The sequence below is a fragment of the Adiantum capillus-veneris genome, chromosome 22, assembly GCF_014529385.1.
Source record: "Adiantum capillus-veneris isolate H3 chromosome 22, ASM1452938v2, whole genome shotgun sequence".
In the NCBI taxonomy this organism is placed as follows: Eukaryota; Viridiplantae; Streptophyta; class Polypodiopsida; order Polypodiales; family Pteridaceae; genus Adiantum; species Adiantum capillus-veneris.
The window spans coordinates 16,995,383-17,015,693 of NC_140952.1; positions in this window are offsets into that span (position 1 = coordinate 16,995,383).

A 20,311-nucleotide genomic window follows, 5' to 3' on the forward strand; every position below is an offset into this window, starting at 1 on the left:
CTGATGGACATTCTCAGTTCTCGCGGCGGCATGGTTAGTATTAGGGTTTACTCTTTTCCATTTTTTGTATTGTTTTATAAATGTCGTTATATGTTTATACTTACTGAAAGCTGTCTTATTGTCTTTTTTTGTAGAATCCGACAGATACGCCGCTTGGACGCGATGAGACGTCTGACTAGACGACGTCAGTTTAGCCGTAGCTAGATAGCATTAGTTTAGGGTTTCTCATAGCTTATGTATCATGAGACGGATTTTATACGTCTTTTTGAACCATGTATATTATTACATTTGTCACCGCAGTTCATTTTGCCAATCAATTCTTTATGCCCTTATGTTGTACAATGGTCATTATTACATTTTCCAATCAATTCATTTTGCCTATGATGTGTACAATTGTCAATTTTACGCTTGTCAATTTTGCAAACAATGCGTCTTGTGGGTGACTATTTTGGGTCTATTATCTACCCTTGCACTTTTTTAAAATATTGAATCAAGTACAATATGGTTGATGGGTAGTAGGGCATTCAATGCCCTGTCACCAAAAAAAAAAATCTCTCGGGCGTCGCTATAACTGTCGCTATTTATGGCTCTGGAGCGTCGCTATAGACTTCTGTGTAAACGTCGCTATGAGCGTCTCTATATAGCGACGGTTATAGCGACGCTATTAGCGACGGTTTTAGCGACGCCGGGGGTTATAAAAACCCAGTGTATTTCCGTCGCTAACAGCGTCACAAGAGCACACAACCTCTTGTAGTGAAGGTTGTTGGATACATTCATGAATTTTGGAGATGTAGTTTTGGAGGTTGAGACCTTGGTGCTAGCCATGTTCACTCGTAGATTTGATAGGCTTCCAATTGTTCCATTGTATGATCATTAGGACGGAGATATGGCAGCCAAGAATGATGGTTTTGATGCCAACAATTGATATGATTTGAGAACCATTCCGCAAGTTAGGGGTGTCTAAAAGCGATAATTTGCGAGAATTGTGATGAAACGGTTGCAGTTTTGGACATAGTTTCTACTTTTCCCTAACCAAAGCACTTGAACACAGTGGACTAAGTCTACTTGAACCAAGAAAAAGCTCTTAAGCCCAGAAATCATGTCTACCCTAGATTCAAACGCAGCTTACACAAGCTTGGAGATCCCGACGATAGAGGAATATCCTCCCACAATGGATCTTCCAAACTTGCAATTGATAAAGACCCATCTTGTTGAGAAAGTTTGGATGATTGGTCATGAGAGTGAAGGACTATATAGATACATTGAGGACAATGAGGTCAATCTTTATAGGTGCTCAGATCCATACCTAGAAGAGATAACGGATTACAAGCTCTTATATGTCTACACATACGGAGTCGAGTGTCAATGGAGATCTATAGTTCTCGACAAGTATGGACGAGAATACAGAGTTGTAGAAAGAAAAAATCCATAGACTGTACTAGAAAGAGGTGGATATTTGGTCAATGAAGGACAACAAATGCCTCCACCAAACACGAGAATTCCTATAGGAGTTCCAAGAAGAGAGCCACCACGATTCCCTTCAAGAGAGATAACGAGAGAATGATTGGGAGAGTCTCTGGTTAGACTTGTAGACAATCGACGCGTTAGACCATCCCAAGTCCAGAAATGGGTAAACAGAAAATACTCCGGAGATGAAGATCCGAGAGATCATGTAACTGCTTTTAGAAGAGTGATTAGAGCAGAGGAAGTTTCAGATTTTGTGACACAGTTTGCGGGATTTGGATTGACTCTAGAAGATGATGAATGAGTACGCAAAGCATCATTACGGCTCAAGAGATATGTTAAGCTCTGTCCGAGAGCCGAATTACCTACGCAAGCATGACTGCTGCTAATCTTTATCCAGGGAATGAGACATGCGGGCCATTAGAAGGATCTGCATATGATAAGGAGGATGACGCTAAACGAGTTGATTAAAGAAGCTCTTTATCTAGTGGATAACTGTGAGGCATACAAAGAAAAGGACTTAGAGAGTCAATGAGATGACACATCCTCTCAGCACAGTGTTTCACAGATAAGTGAGTCCATTGCCAAGCCAACGGCACCTATTGATCAAGAAAAGCTTATCAACGACTTGGTCAAGAGGTTGATTCCTCTTGTAAGGTCTGATTCGGGAGAGCCAAAGTTGTGTGAAATTGATAGAAAATGGACGAACCATATGGGGGAAGAGTGCTATTATAGCATGGAAAATGCTAGGGAGAGGTATGTACAACCTGTTCTAGAAGCACCTACTCCACCTAGATACATTACGGGGAATGCGCCAGGACCAATAGGAGTTTTAAGGCCACAGGCTGTCTTAGGACAACAACCTCCGCTGCCAGGTGCTAGAATGCCGGTAGACATGAGATACATGCCAATGATGGAAGCATCAAATAAACCAATGCCAGTACCAGCTACAATGTGGTATAGCAACCAATGTGGGTACTACCCTTCGGAGAAACAAAATGTGAGAGAAACACATGGAGTGGTGAGGCCGGTACAACCTCCACCTCCTGGGTTTCAGTCGAAAGAAATAAGGTATGAAATGGACGAAAGGACATTGCGATTCATTGCAAATAGCGGCTTATTTAGGTCAAATCTTGCTTATAGCCAAGAGGAAATGCTAAAAGAATCTCCTCAACCAAAGACAGATTGTCACAAAAGTCGTGACAACCACTTGGTTAAACAATGTCCTCATACGGAGATCACTGAAGTAAATGCCTATTGTCTTGAGTGTGGCATCACTCACTTGATCCCCGATTGCCTGAAAAAACCAAACCAAATCAGGAAAATCACGACAAATGTATCAAGGATTTTTCAGCTCCCTAGTAGCTCAGAAAATGAAAATGTCGTACTAGTTCAAGTGGTTACGAGAGCACAAGCCCAAAAGAAAGATGATGAGAATCCAGAGACAAAGAACACGGAAAGTGACATGAGTCCAAAGACAGATGATGGACCAAAGACAGACGCACCTAGTCAGAAAACCAAGAGCAAACAAAATAGTTGGAAAGCTAGAAAGACTAGGATGAAAGCATGCAGGGAACGAGAGCAGAAGTCCTCAGCTCAAAAGCTTACCGAAGCTCAGGAGAAGATAAAACAACATGAGGAAAAGGAGGCACCTTCTCTTACACAGATAGTTAAACCTCTAGAAGAACCATCCACGGATGAGAAACCGAGAAGTGCTAGTTCACGAGGATCTGTGTTGGCAGAGAAGGTTAATGAGACATTAGATGCCCTCTTGAAAGCCTATGATGAAAGGCTCAAAAACAACCAAACCCAAGAACACAAGTGGATGACATATCCCTATGCGGAACTAGAAAAGCAAAAATTTGAAATGTGCCAGAAAATGATTCAAACAGCCCAAGCTTTACTAGAACCACCAGTTGCAAAAACTGAGGATGTGATCCGTGTCATGCCTACACAAGTAATCCCACCAAACCAGGAACTAAAAGAGCCAGATTCTAGTCATGAGCATAGAACAAACCTCAAAGACCTAGCATTAGAACCAAGGATAGTACTGAATACCACAGATAACTCTTTCGAGGGATTTCACCAAGCTATACCTGAGGATTGTAAAGAGATAGATGGTCTTGACGAATTGTGGAAACAAGTCAGAGAGGCCAATGAAGCCGATGACCTAAGAAGACGAGTAGACAAGACTGGTGATAAACGAGGAGGGTTTCTACCACCAATAGAGGAATTTGAGACTTCATCTCAAAGGAATCTAGACGTGGGATCGTATTGGGGCGACAAAGGATCTGTACAATCTATGGGTAGTCAACCCCATTCGCTAAGAACACTACCGTCCTACATGGGAGAGTACGAGACCAAGTCAGATGTGGTTGCAGTCCCATCATAGAGACTGTCTCCCAACAAGGCCATCGATTAAAAGGGGCTAGTAGATATTCTATCTACCCTAGTCACCTATACAATAATGTTAGTCGAGTTTCTCAGAATAAGACCAAACATGTGGGCTAATGTGGGTAAATTTCTAGAGAAATTTGGTGTAAAAACCCCAATGACTCAAATCGAGGAAGGCATCAAAGAGCTTGAAATGCCTCAACTAAATACTAGGCCAGTTCCATTAAACAAGGTAGGTGAGTATTACGAGGGAGAAGATGGAAACACCACCCTTCCTATGCAATTCAATAATGTAAAAACAATGGCAATCCTTGATAGTGGACCTGGTGTGGCCATTGCAACCAAAGATGTTTGGAAAAAATGTGGAAAACCTGCCTTGATATCCACACGAATGACCCTGCAGCTTCAAGACGGACACAAGGAAAAGCCCCTAGGAGTGCTAGAAAAAGTACTTGTTACTTCTTGTGGCATTGAATATGAACACACTTTTGCTATTGTTGACTTTGGCAAGAAGAACAACTATGACATCATTCTGGGAAGACCATTCATGCGACAATTGAAAATGGTCCAGGATTGGGGTTATGACCATATATACCTGAGACATATGGAAACCATAACAAAGATAAACTTGAGGGACCATAGCTATAGGGATGTGACGAGAACACAGGTTGAGGAGTTTGATTCTGCCACAGTAGCAGGATCAGAACTTCCAGCTTGGTTAGGTTAGCCTAAAGAATTGTGGATGTGTGGAGCTTCACAATGTGATATCTTGAAATGTGAGGAATGTATCCTAGAGCGTGTTATAGAGGATATGGACTATATCCCAAAACCATTTCCTGATGAAGAGTTAGAGCCTTTTGGATGGGAACACATCTTGGCTACTCTGGACGTGTGCGCCGTGGAGGATGCTCCCACAACAAAGTTTTGTGATGAAAATGGCTATGATGTCTTTCCTTATTTTGCAGTGAGTGTAATCCAGGAAAACAAAGAGAACCAGACATCAACAAGCTCTCGACATAAGGAGCAAACAAAGAAATGTGGAGAATCAAAAGAGAAGAAGACGACGAGTTCTATCACTCTGTTGAACACTTCGAGCTTCAAGAAGATCAACGACCTGGGAATAAATGTCATCGCTACACGAATAAAGTGCATCAAAAGTGGATTCCAAAGTCCTCAGTGAAGACACAGCCACCACAAGCATCCTCATACAGGGCTCCTAATAAGGATGCAAAGACTCTGCTAGGAGGAATACAACCAGAGCAATGAGCTAACAATGCTCTAATCAATGGGCTAGAAAAGTCCTCCAAGAAACTACCACCCACGAGCAAACAGACAGTAACTTTCCACTACCAGCCAAAAAATCAAGGGAAAGTACAAGAAGTCAACCTTGCTGAGGATTGTAGTGATAGTGATGAATCTTACGACATCCCCTATCATCAACTCATGCCATCACTATCACCAACCCCTTCAACAACAACCATGACAGGTCAAAAGAACAGGACAACAAGTCAAAGACAAAAAGCTCGACAAATCTGGATACCAAAAAGCCATATCGGCCAAAAACAGATATGGATCAAGAAGACAAAGATCTCTAATGACAAATCACAAGATCCAACACCAAAACAAAAACAAGGAAAGCGTGCACGAACGGGTAAGAATATCACAAAGTCGCAAGCTTTCACAACTCAGGTTTGGGCTCCAAAGAAGTTGATTCAAGCACAAAAAAGTCTGGAATTAATTTGGATTCCAAAACAACCACAGTATCAACTTTCAAATCCTAAATCCCGTCCCCAACCAAGCGTACAAGGGCTGAAGCAAAGACCACTGTCGACTCACAAAACAAAAAGGTGGATCCCAAAGAAGTCTCTTCAAACACAAACGAAGCATGGGCAAGTATGGGTTCCCAAACGAGAGTCAGCAACAAAATAGCCAATAATCGCAAAGAAATGGGTCCCAAAGAAGAACAACAAAACTGTTGTCAGTGCATCGCCACTTGAATTCTTACAATTCTTCCTACGATTACAGTACAATTAGAAGAGAGCAAGTCGCTTCAATCAAGCAACGATACAGGAGCTTCAAAGACCATTACATTGCTTAGAATAGGAAGCCTCGCCAACAAATGCCAATAAGCAAATTGATTATACCCACATATTGCACAACATAAATCTTTTCCATGCATTGACTGTGTATGCATAATAGGGCTACATTACAAGGCCTGCTTAGGCACAACTTTTAATTGCCCAAGCACAACACATACCCTTTGCGATACCCTGTCGTAAAGGATGACTCCAAATAGGAAGGGGGGAGGCATTCTGAATGCGGACCTAACATTATGACTATTAGAGGGAAATGTTTTGTGAGATGCATTGAATTTTTGCGTTTTATTGTGATAATATTTTGACGAAATTTAGAGTATATGCCCTCATAGTAGTGTTACAAAGGAGTATGGGGACAAAATCCATATATGAGCCCCTAGGGACATGTGTATAGTGTACATAGCATTTAGATTTCTATTTGAATGATTTTTCTTTTGTTGAGTTGTTTTAAGATTTTCTTTGTTTATTATTAAGAAAAAATAAAAAAAATCCATAATCCACATGAAGAAAAGACTGACGAGAGGCCTGAGCACTACAAAGAGAAGAAGGTACAAGAAAACGATGAAACTTCACGAAGTATGTCTTAGCAGCCACTACAACAGCCGAAGAACTTGTCACAAAGCAGTGTCAACATGCAACTGACAAGTCATACAAGTCAAAGTCGAGTAGCTAAGCCACAAAATGAGTGAGGTGTTAGTCCCAAAGCTTCAAGTAATATTCTTTGTGGTCTAAGAGTCTTAGCTATTCTAGGTACTGCTCAAATTGGCAGAGTTGAGCATATTTACGTTGTGTCGCTCATGCTAGTATAGGTGAGAAAAAGAGTCAAAGTCTAAGTACTTAAGTCTGGTGAAGTGAAGGAGAAGGTCCAAAAGACACTCACATACTGAGCATAGTGAGATACAAGTGGAGAAACTTCTACATCGAAAACCCTTCTTGGAAAGGTGGAAGCTATTGAGACATCTTTTGATGTCACATGTGCTACATTTATTCCTCGAAACACCCATCGTCTCCTTCTTTCACATTGCATGCTTTTGTTTACATATTTCTCATATGCATATAGAGTGTCCCATAATTGGCACTTGCATCAGGCACTCTTTCCGTGTTTCACCCAAGAACTCACCTTTCATGAACATGTACTTCACATTCAACTGCTCAACTCCAATAAGAGCGTATACCAAAGGCATTTTTTTTCCCACCAGGTTTTTTTCCCTTTGGTCATCCAGGTTTTAGACCCTAATCTAAAGATACCTATCACCATCCTCTTGTACATATTCCTTCTACATCAACAATAAGGAAATGCTACTCAAATCAATTGACAAATGAATTGGAGCACCAATTTCCGATCATAGCATACTTCTCCTCAATGGCGAGTCGAAGAATGGCCTACAATGACAAAGCTGCAGACAACACTAACAATATGATTGCACAGGAACAAAGAAGTCCCCAATGAAGAAGACCAGACATAAAAGTGATCAGAGGATCTCAAAAGATTAATGGCTATGATGATAGATGTCCGCTCTAATGGATCATAGTTCTTGTTGTGGTTTGACAAAGATACAAGCAGTGCAACAGATGAAGACAAAACAACAGCAAAGTGTTGACCGCTGGGTCAACAACACATTATAACTCAAGAACAAAGAAGTCCTCAATGACAAAGAGCAGACATAAGGGTAATCCGAGGATCTCAAAATCTTGTCCTTGATAATGCGCATCGAATGATCGGCAGGCTTTTGAACCTCAAATTAGAATAATTAAGTCCTGGATTCGGCCTGACAGACAAACTTTGCATTGGAGTGCAACTTGGCCTAAAGAAGTTAAGGGTTTAGCCATACAATTTCTACAAAATCCTTACAAAGTTGTCATTGGATCACAAGATCAGAAAGCCAATCACTCAATTCTACAGATTATAGAAGTTGTTTCTGAGAATCACAAATACTCGGAATTGACAGATTTGCTGGAGCAAGTGATGGATGAAGCTTTCTCTATCCATGATGATAAGAGTCAAGTTAAACGACATTAGGTTCTTTTTGAATTTAGATCCAGCAGTAGACCTATAATGACAGAAACAGATGCTGTAGCTCGGAGCATGGATGTGAAAGACATAAAGTTTGTCATCAATTATGATTTTCTTGAATCATGTGAAGACTATGTACATTGGATTGGACGAACAAGACAAGCTACTGCAAAGGCTATAGTCTATACTTTCTTTACAACAACAAAACAACAACAAATACCACATCGCCATCGACAATCAGGTCATGTTGGGGACGACATGAACGGGGAAGGGGGGAGTGTTGACCGCTGGGTCAACAACACAACATAACTCAAGTTTCGTACCAAAGTCTTATCTTTTGAGAGTTATGAAATGCTGCGGATTATGGCTATAAACGTCATTTGTAATGAGTAGTTATTCTAGTTTCAGAAGCCGGGGTGCAAAGGCACTTCTAGATTGTAAATACAAAGCCATTTGACCCTTTCAACCCCATTTTTGGTTAAACCTAAGGTAGCCTTAGTATATAAGGTACCTAGGTCATTTTGTAAGGAGGACTTTTCATAATCAAAACTTAGCGCTGCCGTCTACTGTGGGTGAGAGAGAAAGAGAGTGAGCGTGAGCTTTATCCTCTCGCTACGCCCGGCTCGCTCAACACATTGGAGATCCTGCTGCACCATTGCTGTAGGCTTGAGGAGAGCTACGCGACAACGCCAAGAATTCCACGCGAGACGAAGCGCACACGCCGAAGCATCTACGAGCTATTTGTGGTCGTAAGTGTATCAAATGATGTCTGTTTTCTGCGTGCTAGTAGTCTATAGAATCGTGGCGACATAAGCTACGCATAGGTACTCAAAAATTTCAGTTTCGGGCACTTTCAAAATTCTGTTCTGTCATCCTACGCATTTTCCGTAGATGGGTTTAGAGTGAGGGTTTTGAGTGTAGAAGCTTAGGGACATGTGTATCCTAGTGAGGGGATGGTGTTCCTTAAGTTTCGTATGAATCTCGCATGATTAGGTGAGTTACCTTCTGTATGCGTGCATGTGGCTAGGTGGTGTAGTTGAGAGTAGTGAGGTTCTTGATTGTGGTTTAGTTGGCCTTCCTGAGTGTTGTATGTGTAGGATGGTCTCAGCCTGACAAGCTTAAGAGATTTCCTCTATGTGCCTATCGTGTCATCTGTGTCCTCGATTGACATTATGTTGATCTAGGTAGTGTTTGCATGCACTTCATGGGTGTGTGAGTCGCTTCCGTCCAACATTTGTGTTTGTTGAAATTGCTTGATGTTATTGCGTACGCTCCATTAGCTTCACTTGGGCTTCCCTTTATTTTCTTATCATGTTGTTGCAGTGAATTAATTACATCTTCAAGGTTGGGAGCGAGCTCTTTCTCCTTTAGCATGGTGACTCTTTGTCCATAGTCGTTATCAGGTACTGCTTTGAAAAAAATGGATACTTGATCTTTATTTTCTATAGGACATTGAATGTAGCCAAGTTGGGTGCAGATGATTTTGAGCCGGTTCACAAGGGAGGAAATATCCTCCCCAGGCTCCATAATTAGGCTATAGAGATGCATCCAATGAAGCCAAGCTGGGTGCAGATGATTTTGAGCCGGTTCACAAGGGAAGAAATATCCTCCCCAGGCTCCATAATTAGACTACAAAGTTGCATCTTTAGGGATATTTTGGAGTGCTTTGCAATAGCTTAGTGCTTGTTCATAAGGGTTTACGTGTCTTTACCCTTTCACTCTGCCCCAATGGTTTGACAACACTTTACAATTGTTTCTTCATCAAGTACCCCTTGGTTTCGGCTTGCCATGTGTGGAAGCCTTGGACGGTAAATCTGTCGATGCTCTCCTCTCCCATCGTGGCGCACCCCTAATGTGCAATGTGGAGAAGGTCTTACCCTCTTGGGGCAATGTGTATAATCTCCTTTTACAAGAAAAAAAACCTTGTGCAATGGTTAGTGAATCATTTGTGTCTTTATGCAATGAAATCTTCGGGAAAATTTAGTAGATTGTGAAGTCACCCTTCTCTTAGGAGAAGCACCTCTTCACAAACTTTTATTGTAGCCTCGAAAATTGGAACTCAAGGTATTTTCTTTGATGAAAACAAGTCTCAAGAGGGTTTGCTTGCTTTGTGGCTCTCTATAGTGTGACAATACTCTTATTTAGAGTAGCAAGGCCTAGAATGTTGAGATGTCGAGCTCTACATCTTGAGCTGGCATCCACTACGGGTCTTGGCCGCTTACAGCATTTACTCACTTGCGCATTAGGTGACCGACACGAAGGATCTCTGCCAATGATTCTATAGCTGGACTACACTTATAGTGCCAGCCTAGTACGCTTCTAGCGAGTTCACACTTAGTGACCGCATGTACATATGTTCTACTTTTCAGCTTTAGCACTTAGTCATTTTTACTCTCTTTTCTAAGAGTAGAAGAAGAAGAAGCTTTCCATCTCTATGTGCTTTGTGGTTGTCTTGTGTAGCTCTCTTGCATCCTCATTCTTTACATGGTATCAGAGCTTGGTGCAGGCAAGAGAGGCTAAGAGAGAAAGAGCATCACAATCTCTTCGTTCGCAATCCACGTACAAGTTTCTGAATAGGTCTCCAAAGTGCAGTACACTGAGATTTATTGTACAAGTACAGTGGTTGTATGTACGCTTGATTGTGGACACTCGTTGAGTGTAGAAAGCATTACAGGTACCACGATAGTAGGTTCAGCAGATTTGCAAGTTTTTGCAGATTGCAGCTATTTTGTCTTAGTGCTTCAATATGTCTGACGGTTTTAGTTAGATTCTCACTGAGAAGCTTGAGAAAAATAACTACCTTGCATGGAAGTTCATAATAACAAATTTACTAAAAGGAAAAGGTTATTGGGACTATGTAGAAGGAGACAATGAAAAGGAACCAGACATTCTCGAGGCAAATGCTATAGTAGAACAAAGAAAAGCTTTGAGGAACTAGCAACAAGGCCAGACAAAAGTGATGTATTGGCTTTGTATGAGCATCACAAATGGCATGATGGGCTATCTACAGGATGCTGAAACCCCCACCATTGCATGGAAAAACATAGGCAAAGTGTTCGAGGTGAACACCAAGGCCAGGAAGCTTCAACTAAAGTCGGAGCTAAATCATGTTAAGAGGAACAACCTCTCCATCAATAATTATGCCTTGAAGATTAAGAGTATCATTGAGGCTCTTGGATCTATTAAAGTCTCAGTGGAAGACGATGACATTATCCGTGCATGCTTGGATGGTCTAGGAGATGAGTATGTACATTTCAGGCCTTCCATGAATACAAAAGACGACATCCCCGTGTTCCAAGATTTGATTTCTATGCTTATTCTTGAGGAGAAGAACCTTGGTCTTGACACATCTTCTTCTCATGGCAGAAAAAGGTCTGAATAGGCCTTCTATTCTAACTCCAACAGAGGTAGAGGTCATGGTCAAGGCCCAAGTGGTTGTAGGGGCCAATTTCGAGAAGGTCAATCAAATCAAAACAATATAGGTGGCGGGGGAAACCAGTCTCAAGGCAGTGGGAGTCAAAGAGGTAGTGGTGCAAGATCAAGCAGGCAGCAATATACTGCAGATAGCAGAGAATGTTGGACTTGTGTGGTGAAAAAGGTCACATGTCACGTGACTGTCCAAAGGGAAAAGCAAGTGGAAAGAGAGAACAGGGAAACTATGCATCTACTAGCAGAGATGCAAATGACAGCAAAAGCGAGCGCATGTTTGTTATGCAGCATGTAATGAATACAATGACTGCAGAGAACTCCACCCAAGATTATGTTTGGTATGTGGATTTAGGTGCCTCTAATCACATGACGTCTCATGGAGAGTGGTTTAGAGATATGCGCAAACCAAATGTGTCAGACTATGTGCAGACACGAGATGACACAGCTCACCCCATTGCTCATGTAGGGGACATACCTCTAAATACAAAGAGTGGGAAATCAAAGTACTTAGCAGATGTACTTCATGTCCCAAACATTACAAAGAATCTTGTTTTTGTTGGGCAAATGGTTGAGCAGGGTTTGTAGGTTCTCTTCAATCCGAATGGCTTTATGTAGAAGATTTCCAGAGTGGCTGTAAGCTGACCACAGAGGGATAATGTGTGGGTAGAACGTTTACGCTGAATGTAGACATGCCTGAGGTATAAGTTGCATTATTTGCAGAGGAAACAGGTGTTGTGGCGGATGTTGACACTTGGCAGAAACACATTGGCCATGTCAATGAGCAGAGATTGCGCAGCGTGCAATCAAAACAGGTTGTAAAAGGTTTTCCGGAATTCAAGGTGGATGGTATGCATAAAGTGTGTACAGCATGCCAGTTTGGAAAACAGTCAAAGGGCTCATTTCCACATGAGCGCAATGTATATAAAAATCCACTTGAGGTGGTGCACACAGATGTTTGGGGTCCAACCGATACTGCAAGTATACATGGTTGCAGGTATTATGTCTCTTTCATTGATGACCATACAAGGAAAGTATGGGTCTACTTCATGCGTAACAAAAGTGAAGTGTTTGGTCACTTTCAGGACTTCAAAGTCATGATTGAGAAGGAGACAGATATGCAAATCAAGACATTTAGGTCAGATGGAGGGGGAGAGTACTTCTCCAATGATTTTTTAGATTTTCTGCATATGCATGGTATACGCAGGCAATTTACATGCAGATATACTCCACAGCAGAATGGGGTCGCAGAAAGGAAAAACAGGCACATTGCAGTCGAGGTTGCACATGCATTGATGAATTTGAAGAACATGCCTCATCATTTCTGGGTTGAAGCTGTAAATATAGTTGTGTACATTATGAACAGGACACCTACAGGTGCGGTGCATGTTGTAACACCTGAGGAAAAGTTTACAGGTACAAAGTCTGATTTGGCACACTTGAAAGTGTTTGGCTGCATAGCTTACGTGCATATACCATATGAGTTGCGTAGGAAATTGGATCCTGAAGCAGAGAAATGTATTCTTATGGGATATTCCCTTGAACAAAAGGGGTATAGGTGCTACAATCCTAGTACACGAGAACTACGAGTGAGCAAAGATGTAGTCTTTGAAGAGATGATTAGCTGGTATAGTAATGCACATGGCACTATTGGGGCTGATGTAAAAGATGATGTGGTTGTACAAAATGTGAGGCCATAGTCACAGGTTTTGAGTGGACCACAAGAGTCCTCTTCTCGTGGCTCTGTTGAGAAGCCATGGAATGGTAGACTACGTACTTAAGTTACTCCACCAGCAGGTACAGGGAATGTATCATGAAAAGGAAAGGAAAAGGTTGATGAACCTCCCTTTATGGTGGTTGATGCATCATCACGTTTTTCACAAGTAGACATGGATTCAAGAGGTTCTGAACAAAGTATTGATGAGGAATTTGGAATTCCGGCTGTCAGGACACCTGGTGTAAGGAAAGTACAAGAAGATGCTAGAGGGCAAAGGAGTGGCCCAGGACAGCGCAGATCTAACAAAGTCAGAAATCCAGTTCAGAAATTGACTTATGATGGGTATCTAGCGCATCACCAAGCCTACATGGCTAAGGTGATATAGGATGTGGATCCCACATGGTTTGAGGATGCAGTTCGAAATGTGCATTGGGATGATGCAATGAATGAAGAGATGGATGCATTGGACGCAAACGACACATGGGAGTTGGTGCCATTGCCAAGTGGCAAGAAAGCTATTGGCTGTAAATGGGTGTATAAAACCAAGCATAAGGCTGATGGTAACATTGAGCGTCACAAGGCAAGGCTGGTCGAAAAGGGTTATGCAAAGACGTATGGCATAGACTATGAGGAGACCTTTGCTCGAGTGGCAAAGATGACGACTATGAGAGCTGTCATTGCAGTGGCTGCATCTAGAGGATGGATTATGCATCAAATGGATGTAAAGAATGCCTTCTTGAATGGTGAGTTGCAAGAGGAAGTGTATATGGATCAGCCACCTGGTTATGTCGATCTAGGCTACCCAGATTATGTATGCAGGCTTCTCAAAGATTTGTATGGTTTGAAGCAAGGCTCTAGAGCATGGTATGACAGGATTGCCAAGTATCTTGTCGGTATTGGTTTTAAGAGAGCTCATGCTGATCATTCACTCTATGTACGTGAGAGTGATATGGGGATTGTGGTCATTACCATATATGTAGATGACCTTATTATTGTGGGTGACAATGCTATGGAGATTGACCATGTGAAGGGTCTTCTCAAACAGGAGTTTGAAATGAAAGATTTTGGTGAGTTGCGCTACTTTCTTGGCATTGAGGTGATCAGGACTCTAGAGGGTGTATGGATGTCACAGAGACAGTATGCTTTGGCCATGTTGTCAAAGTATGGTATGGCTGATTGTAAGCCAATTTCTATTCCCTTGGATGTGAATGCAAAGCCGAGTGCAGAGAAGGGTGATGTTGTTGAGGATGTCAAGATGTACAAGAAGATTGTGGGTAGTCGAATCTACTTAACTATCACGAGTCCAGACTTGAGCTACATAGTAGGCTTGGAGAGTCAGTTCATGCAGCTTCCGAGGAAGCCACATTTGGATGGAGTACAACGCACACTTCGGTATGTGCAAGGGACTCTTGACTACGCATTGTTCTATGCAGCACATGCGCCATTTGTTGAGGGTCGAGTGAGGTTTTATTGAGCTGGGGGATTCTCGAATGTTGAGATCCTTTCGGTGATACAGGTCTTGGAGCGATCCCTCGAGCACCCTTAGATAGGCAACTAGGACGTATTGACTGTGAGTTAGACAGTTGGGATTGCATCTTTGCTTTACTGCCGTTGAGGCATTGTCGCAGTCTATGCTTATAGGACAGTGACAAGACAGTGAGAGACAGTACAGTTGCAGGATAGGTTTACCCGCAGATTACAGTGTCAGAGAGACAGTGTTTTATAAGCTGTTTTTTGGTTTGTTTTTAGTACACAAGAGCCATTTTACAAAGGAGACTGCCAAAATTTCTGCAGAATCTGAAGCTTTCTTGGTTCATTTGACAGGTTGATATTGGTTCAGAGGTCAGTTTACAGGGGAAACTCTGCTGAATTTTTCCGAGAAAAGTAAACTACTGTGAAGCGTAGCTATGGCTGTGGATCACAAGACACTGCTCTTTACAATATGAAGAAGCTGGATGGAACCAATTATTTCCCATTGTGGAAGAAGCATATTTGGCATGTGTTGGTACAAAAGAAGCAGATAAAACCTATAAAGCTCAAGGGGATAAAACCACAAGATATGGACGAAGATGAATGGAGCGAAATGGATGAATTGGCACTTTCTACCATTATGCTGACTTTGGCAGAAAGTGTTTACTTCAATGTAGCAAACGAGATGTTGGATTATCAAGCATGGTTAAAGCTGAGTGATCTTTATGAGAAGCAGAGTGCAGCTTCACAGGTATACTGGCTTAAGAAGCTTGTTGACTTGAAGATGAAAGAAGGGACACCTATGTCCAATCATCTGAATGAATTCAACACAATCTATAGTCAGTTGTCAGCTCAAGGTGTCAAGTTTGATGAACCTATTAGAGCTATGTTCCTGTTGATCACATTGCCGGAAAGTTGGGACACTTTTCGCAGAGCTTTGAGTAATTCTGCACCTCCAGATGGTTTGAACATAGCAGGTGTAGAAGAAAGTCTGCTTACTGAAGAAACCAATAGAAAGACAATGGACAAAGGCAAAGGAACAGCCTTAGTTGTCAGGGGAACAACCAAAGAAAAGTACAAAGGTGGAAAGAGGAATCAGTCTCGTAGCAAGTCCCGCAGTGCTAAAGGCAAGAGTGACATAGAATGCTACCATTGTGGCAAGAAGGGTCACATGAAAAGAGACTGCAGAGAATGGAAAGCAGAAAAAGGCAAAGAGAAATCTAAAGAACATGGTGAGAAGAAGAAGTCCTCAGTGAAGATTCAAGAGATAAATGTGACAAACACTGTTGCAGAGGATGACAGTCTAGTGTCAGGAGACATCTACTTCTTGAAGAATACAATGGACTCAGCTCTTCTTACAACATCTGATGGAAATGCACTGAGTGACTGGATAATAGACTCAGGGGCATCACTTTATGTGTCTCCAAACAAGGAGTGGTTTACTTCTTATGTGACCACTAAAGATCATGTTTGGCTAGGCAATGGGCAGACATGTGAGATCTTAGGTGTTGGAGATGTTCAATTGAAGTTTCAGAATGGCTCTTCTTTCACTCTGAAGAATGTGAGACATGTTCCCGCAATTACAAAGAGCTTGATCAACAGAGGTTTACTTGATGATGCTGGCTACGTCACCATTTTTGGACAGAACATGTGGAAGATATCCAAGGGTTCTATGACAGTAGCACATGGAGTAAAGTCTGGAGGACTTTACATGATTTATGTATCAAATGTCTCTAAAAATGTAATCAATGTAACCGAGCAGCCGAACGTTTCTTTGTGGCATAGCCGATTAGGACATATGTCCAAGAAGGGAATGGAAATCTTGTCTCGTTAGGGGGAGATTCTTACTTTATGACATTTATAGATGATTACTCGAGGAAAGTATGGGTTTACTTTCTCAAGCACAAGGATGAAGCGTTTAGTGTTTTCAACACGTTTGTGACACTTGTGGAGAATCAGAGTGGCAAGAAGCTTAAATGATTACGCACTGACAATGGTGGAGAGTATGTTTCAAAGGCCTTTCAGGACTTTTGTGAGTCAAAAGGTATAAAATGTGAACTTACTGCTCCTTACAATCCTCCTCAAAATGGTGTTGCTGAGAGGATGAATAGGACCATACAAGAGAAGGTCACAAGTATGTTGTCTAATGCACAGCTGCCAAATGGGTTTTGGGCTGAAGCTGTATCAACAGTTGTTCATCTTGTAAATAGATCTCCTAGCAAGGTTTTGCAGAAGGATTCAGTGCCAGAGATGGTATGGTCAGGCAAAATTCCCTCATACAAGCATCTCAGAGTCTTTGGCTGTGAGGCATATACTCACGTTCCAAAGGAATTTACAAACCAACTTGAGCCAAAGAGTAGAAAGTGCATCTTTTTAGGCTATGGTAATTCTGGTGAGATGGGGTACAGACTTTGGGATCCCGAATCCAGAAAGGTTGTCTGCAGCAATGATGTTCACTTTAATGAATCCAAATATTATTCTAAACCAGAGAGGGTTGAGGAGATTAGAAGAGTTTTCTTCCAAGAAGATGGACCTGCACGTGCAAGACAAAATGTCAGATCTCAAGAGGAGCAAGGACAGGATAGAGTGGAACCACAGGTTGTGGCTTATCCTGAGCTACCTATTGTGCGTAGATCTGGACGTGTCACACGACCTCCTGATAGGTTTGTTCCATCTATGAATTATGTCATGTTGACTGATTGCAATGAGCCTTCATGTTACAAGGAAGCAGTGCAAATGAAGGGCTCCGGGAATTGGCAATTGGCCATGCAGCCAGAGATGACAGCTCTGCATAAAAATCAAACGTGGAAGCTAGTTAAATTACCACGGGGCAAAAAGGCTCTACCTTGTAAATGGGTTTACAGGTATAAGATCACCGCTCATGATAGTCAGCCAAAGTACAAAGCAAGGCTTGTTGCCAAGGGCTTTAAGCAAGAACAAGGCATTGACTTTGATGAAGTCTTCTCTCCGGTGGTCAAGATGACTACATTGAGATGCTTTCTTGCATTGGTTACCATATTAGACTTGGTGTTGCACCAAATGGATGTCAAGACAGCGTTCTTGCATGGTGATTTAGATGTGGAAATTTACATGCAGCAGCCAGAAGGGTTTGTTGAGAAAGGCAAGGAAGATTGGGTATGCCAGTTGTTAAAGAGTCTTTATGGCTTAAAACAATCACCGAGGGCATGGTACCATAAATTCCACAAGTTTATGCTTTCTCAAGGCTACAAACGTAGTGAGTTTGATCATTGTCTATATACAAAGAAGGCTAAGGATGGCAGTTGCCTGATCCTTATTTTGTATGTGGATGACATGTTGATTGCTGGCAAGCACTTGGAAGAAATTTCAGCTTTGAAGTCAAAGATGGCAAAATCGTTTGACATGAAAGACATGGGTGAGGCAAGTCATATACTTGGTATGCGCATTGAGAGAGACAGATCAAAGAAGTTGATTTGGTTATCTCAAACAGAGTATATTGACAAGGTTTTGCAATGTTTCAATATGGAGAAGGGAAAGGCATTGAGTGTTCCATTGCCACCATATGTGAAACTTAGCAAACAAGATTGTCCTGTGTCTGAGGAAGAACAGGCTGAAATGGATAAGATTCCATATGCGTCTGCAGTGGGTAGTTTGATGTATGCAATGATTGCTACTCGCCCAGACATTGCATTTGTAGTGGGAGTAGTAAGTCGATACATGTCAAACCCAGGCAAGAAACATTGGGAGGCAGTGAAAGGAATATTGAGATACCTGAAAGCTACAAAGAGTATGTGTATATGCTATGGGAGTCAGGAGATAAGTGTAAAGGGTTTTACAGACTCAGATTATGCAGGTGACTTAGACAACCGAAGGTCTACGTCAGGGTATGTCTTTACACTGGCTGGTGGAGCAGTATCATGGCGTTCTAGAGTCTTAGTACTAAGTGTGTGTTTAAATTTCTAAATAAATTTCTTCTTTTGCAGCACATTATTTTTAATCATTTGCCATACTTCATCCAAAGTATGGGAATCTAGGTATATGGAACACCCAAGGCCTGGAGAAGTCTCATTACATGGCTAGAAATGCCTACTTCAGACACACACAACATGGAGGCTCTCAAAATAAGACAAACAGTCTAAAGGAGTTATTTTAGTGGTTTTATCGCAGAATCATTCATCACATGTAACAAAAGCAAGTATTGGCCTCTTCAGCAACCGTAGAGGCAATCAGACATTCATAAATTCAGAAAAGAAAGCGAGTAGACGTATTCAACAACTCAAGTGCTCTTGAAAGTTAAATCAGGTGGAGAGAGACAATGCAATATGCCAATCATCAATGGAACAAGAGAGTTAGAGTTTAGATGATCGATGTACCCAAAATTCCTGTATAATTAAATTCAATATGTACCACAACTATTTCAACATTTTGATGATTTGCAAATATCATTTGGAACCTCACGCTTGTATCTGATCATTAAATGTTTGCCATACTCTAAGAGTTCAGTAGGGTTTTCTTTCCCTAAAGATAATGCCACTGTTGTGTATTTGTAATAATGTGTTGCATGGCCCCCAGTATATCCTGGTGAGTAACCAAAACATTCTCTCCCAAAAACCTTGTTGACGAGGTTTACTTTGTTAGCATTTTGTGGCAGCATGACCACCTAAGAAGCGAGATAATATCTTGAAAGCATAGGTTGCAGTATTCCCCTCTTGTGACATTCCGTTGTGGAAGATTAGGATGGGTGCCTTGCATAAGCTAGGAAGATATTGTCCTAGAGTTGCATCCCTACCACGGAATTGTCTTCTTCGACGATGAAGAAAGTCGTCCTTTTCATCAATGCATGACTGTAAACAAAAGAAGTGTTGTGTATGTGAGAAAGAGAGAGACAGACAGTGATGAGGGGGGGGGGGGGGGGGGGGGGGCAGGAATTTATACCATGAAACTCTCATTGCAAAAAAAGATCATTCTTCCATAGGTTAACTGATCCGGTTGACTCCTGCGCTGGTCGCTTAAACCAATCCTCCATATCATGTTTACTAGTTGATGGCTTAAGATTATTTAGAATAGCTTGAAATGTGGCTTCATCAGGAAGGGTTTCTTTATACTTTTTTGCCTTTTCAAAGCAGAGTTTAAGGCAGTCTAGTGGGTTACTAGAGATCTCCATTGCCTTGTCATCACTACTGTCATCTGAAACAAATCCAGTCCTCCCGCAAACAAAAAATACTTTGTATATCATGGAGGAAAATGTACGACCTATCTCCAAATTTAAACTCTGGCACTCTTGGAAGCATTAAGGTGGCTTACCGCTCATTGAAACCTAACACATCTAGAGGTAGCTTGATATCTGAGGTTTTCACTGAGAGAAGATTGCTTCATTTCACCTCTTTTGCTTCTTCTTCAAGATCAGCGGACTCCTCTATCTTTGTCACTTCAATATATTCCTCATTCTTTTCCTCTTTTTCATCTGCTAGTAAATCTTGTTTCTCCATGACCTCCTTAGGATCTTTCATAAGACTTGTAAATAATCCATTTAAAAATATTAGAAATACAAAGGACTCTTGAATCATCTTGCACTCCCGATCATGTAAGCTGCACCAATGGGGGCTGTACATAAGAGGCAGCTGATTATACTTCTTGTAAGACTGTCTTTTAGGATCACAGTCCTTTCAATGGACTACCACCATTTCACCAACAATAACCCTGCCCTCTTGAGTGTGAAGATCAAACTTCTCTCGTTCTAGCTTCAAGTGT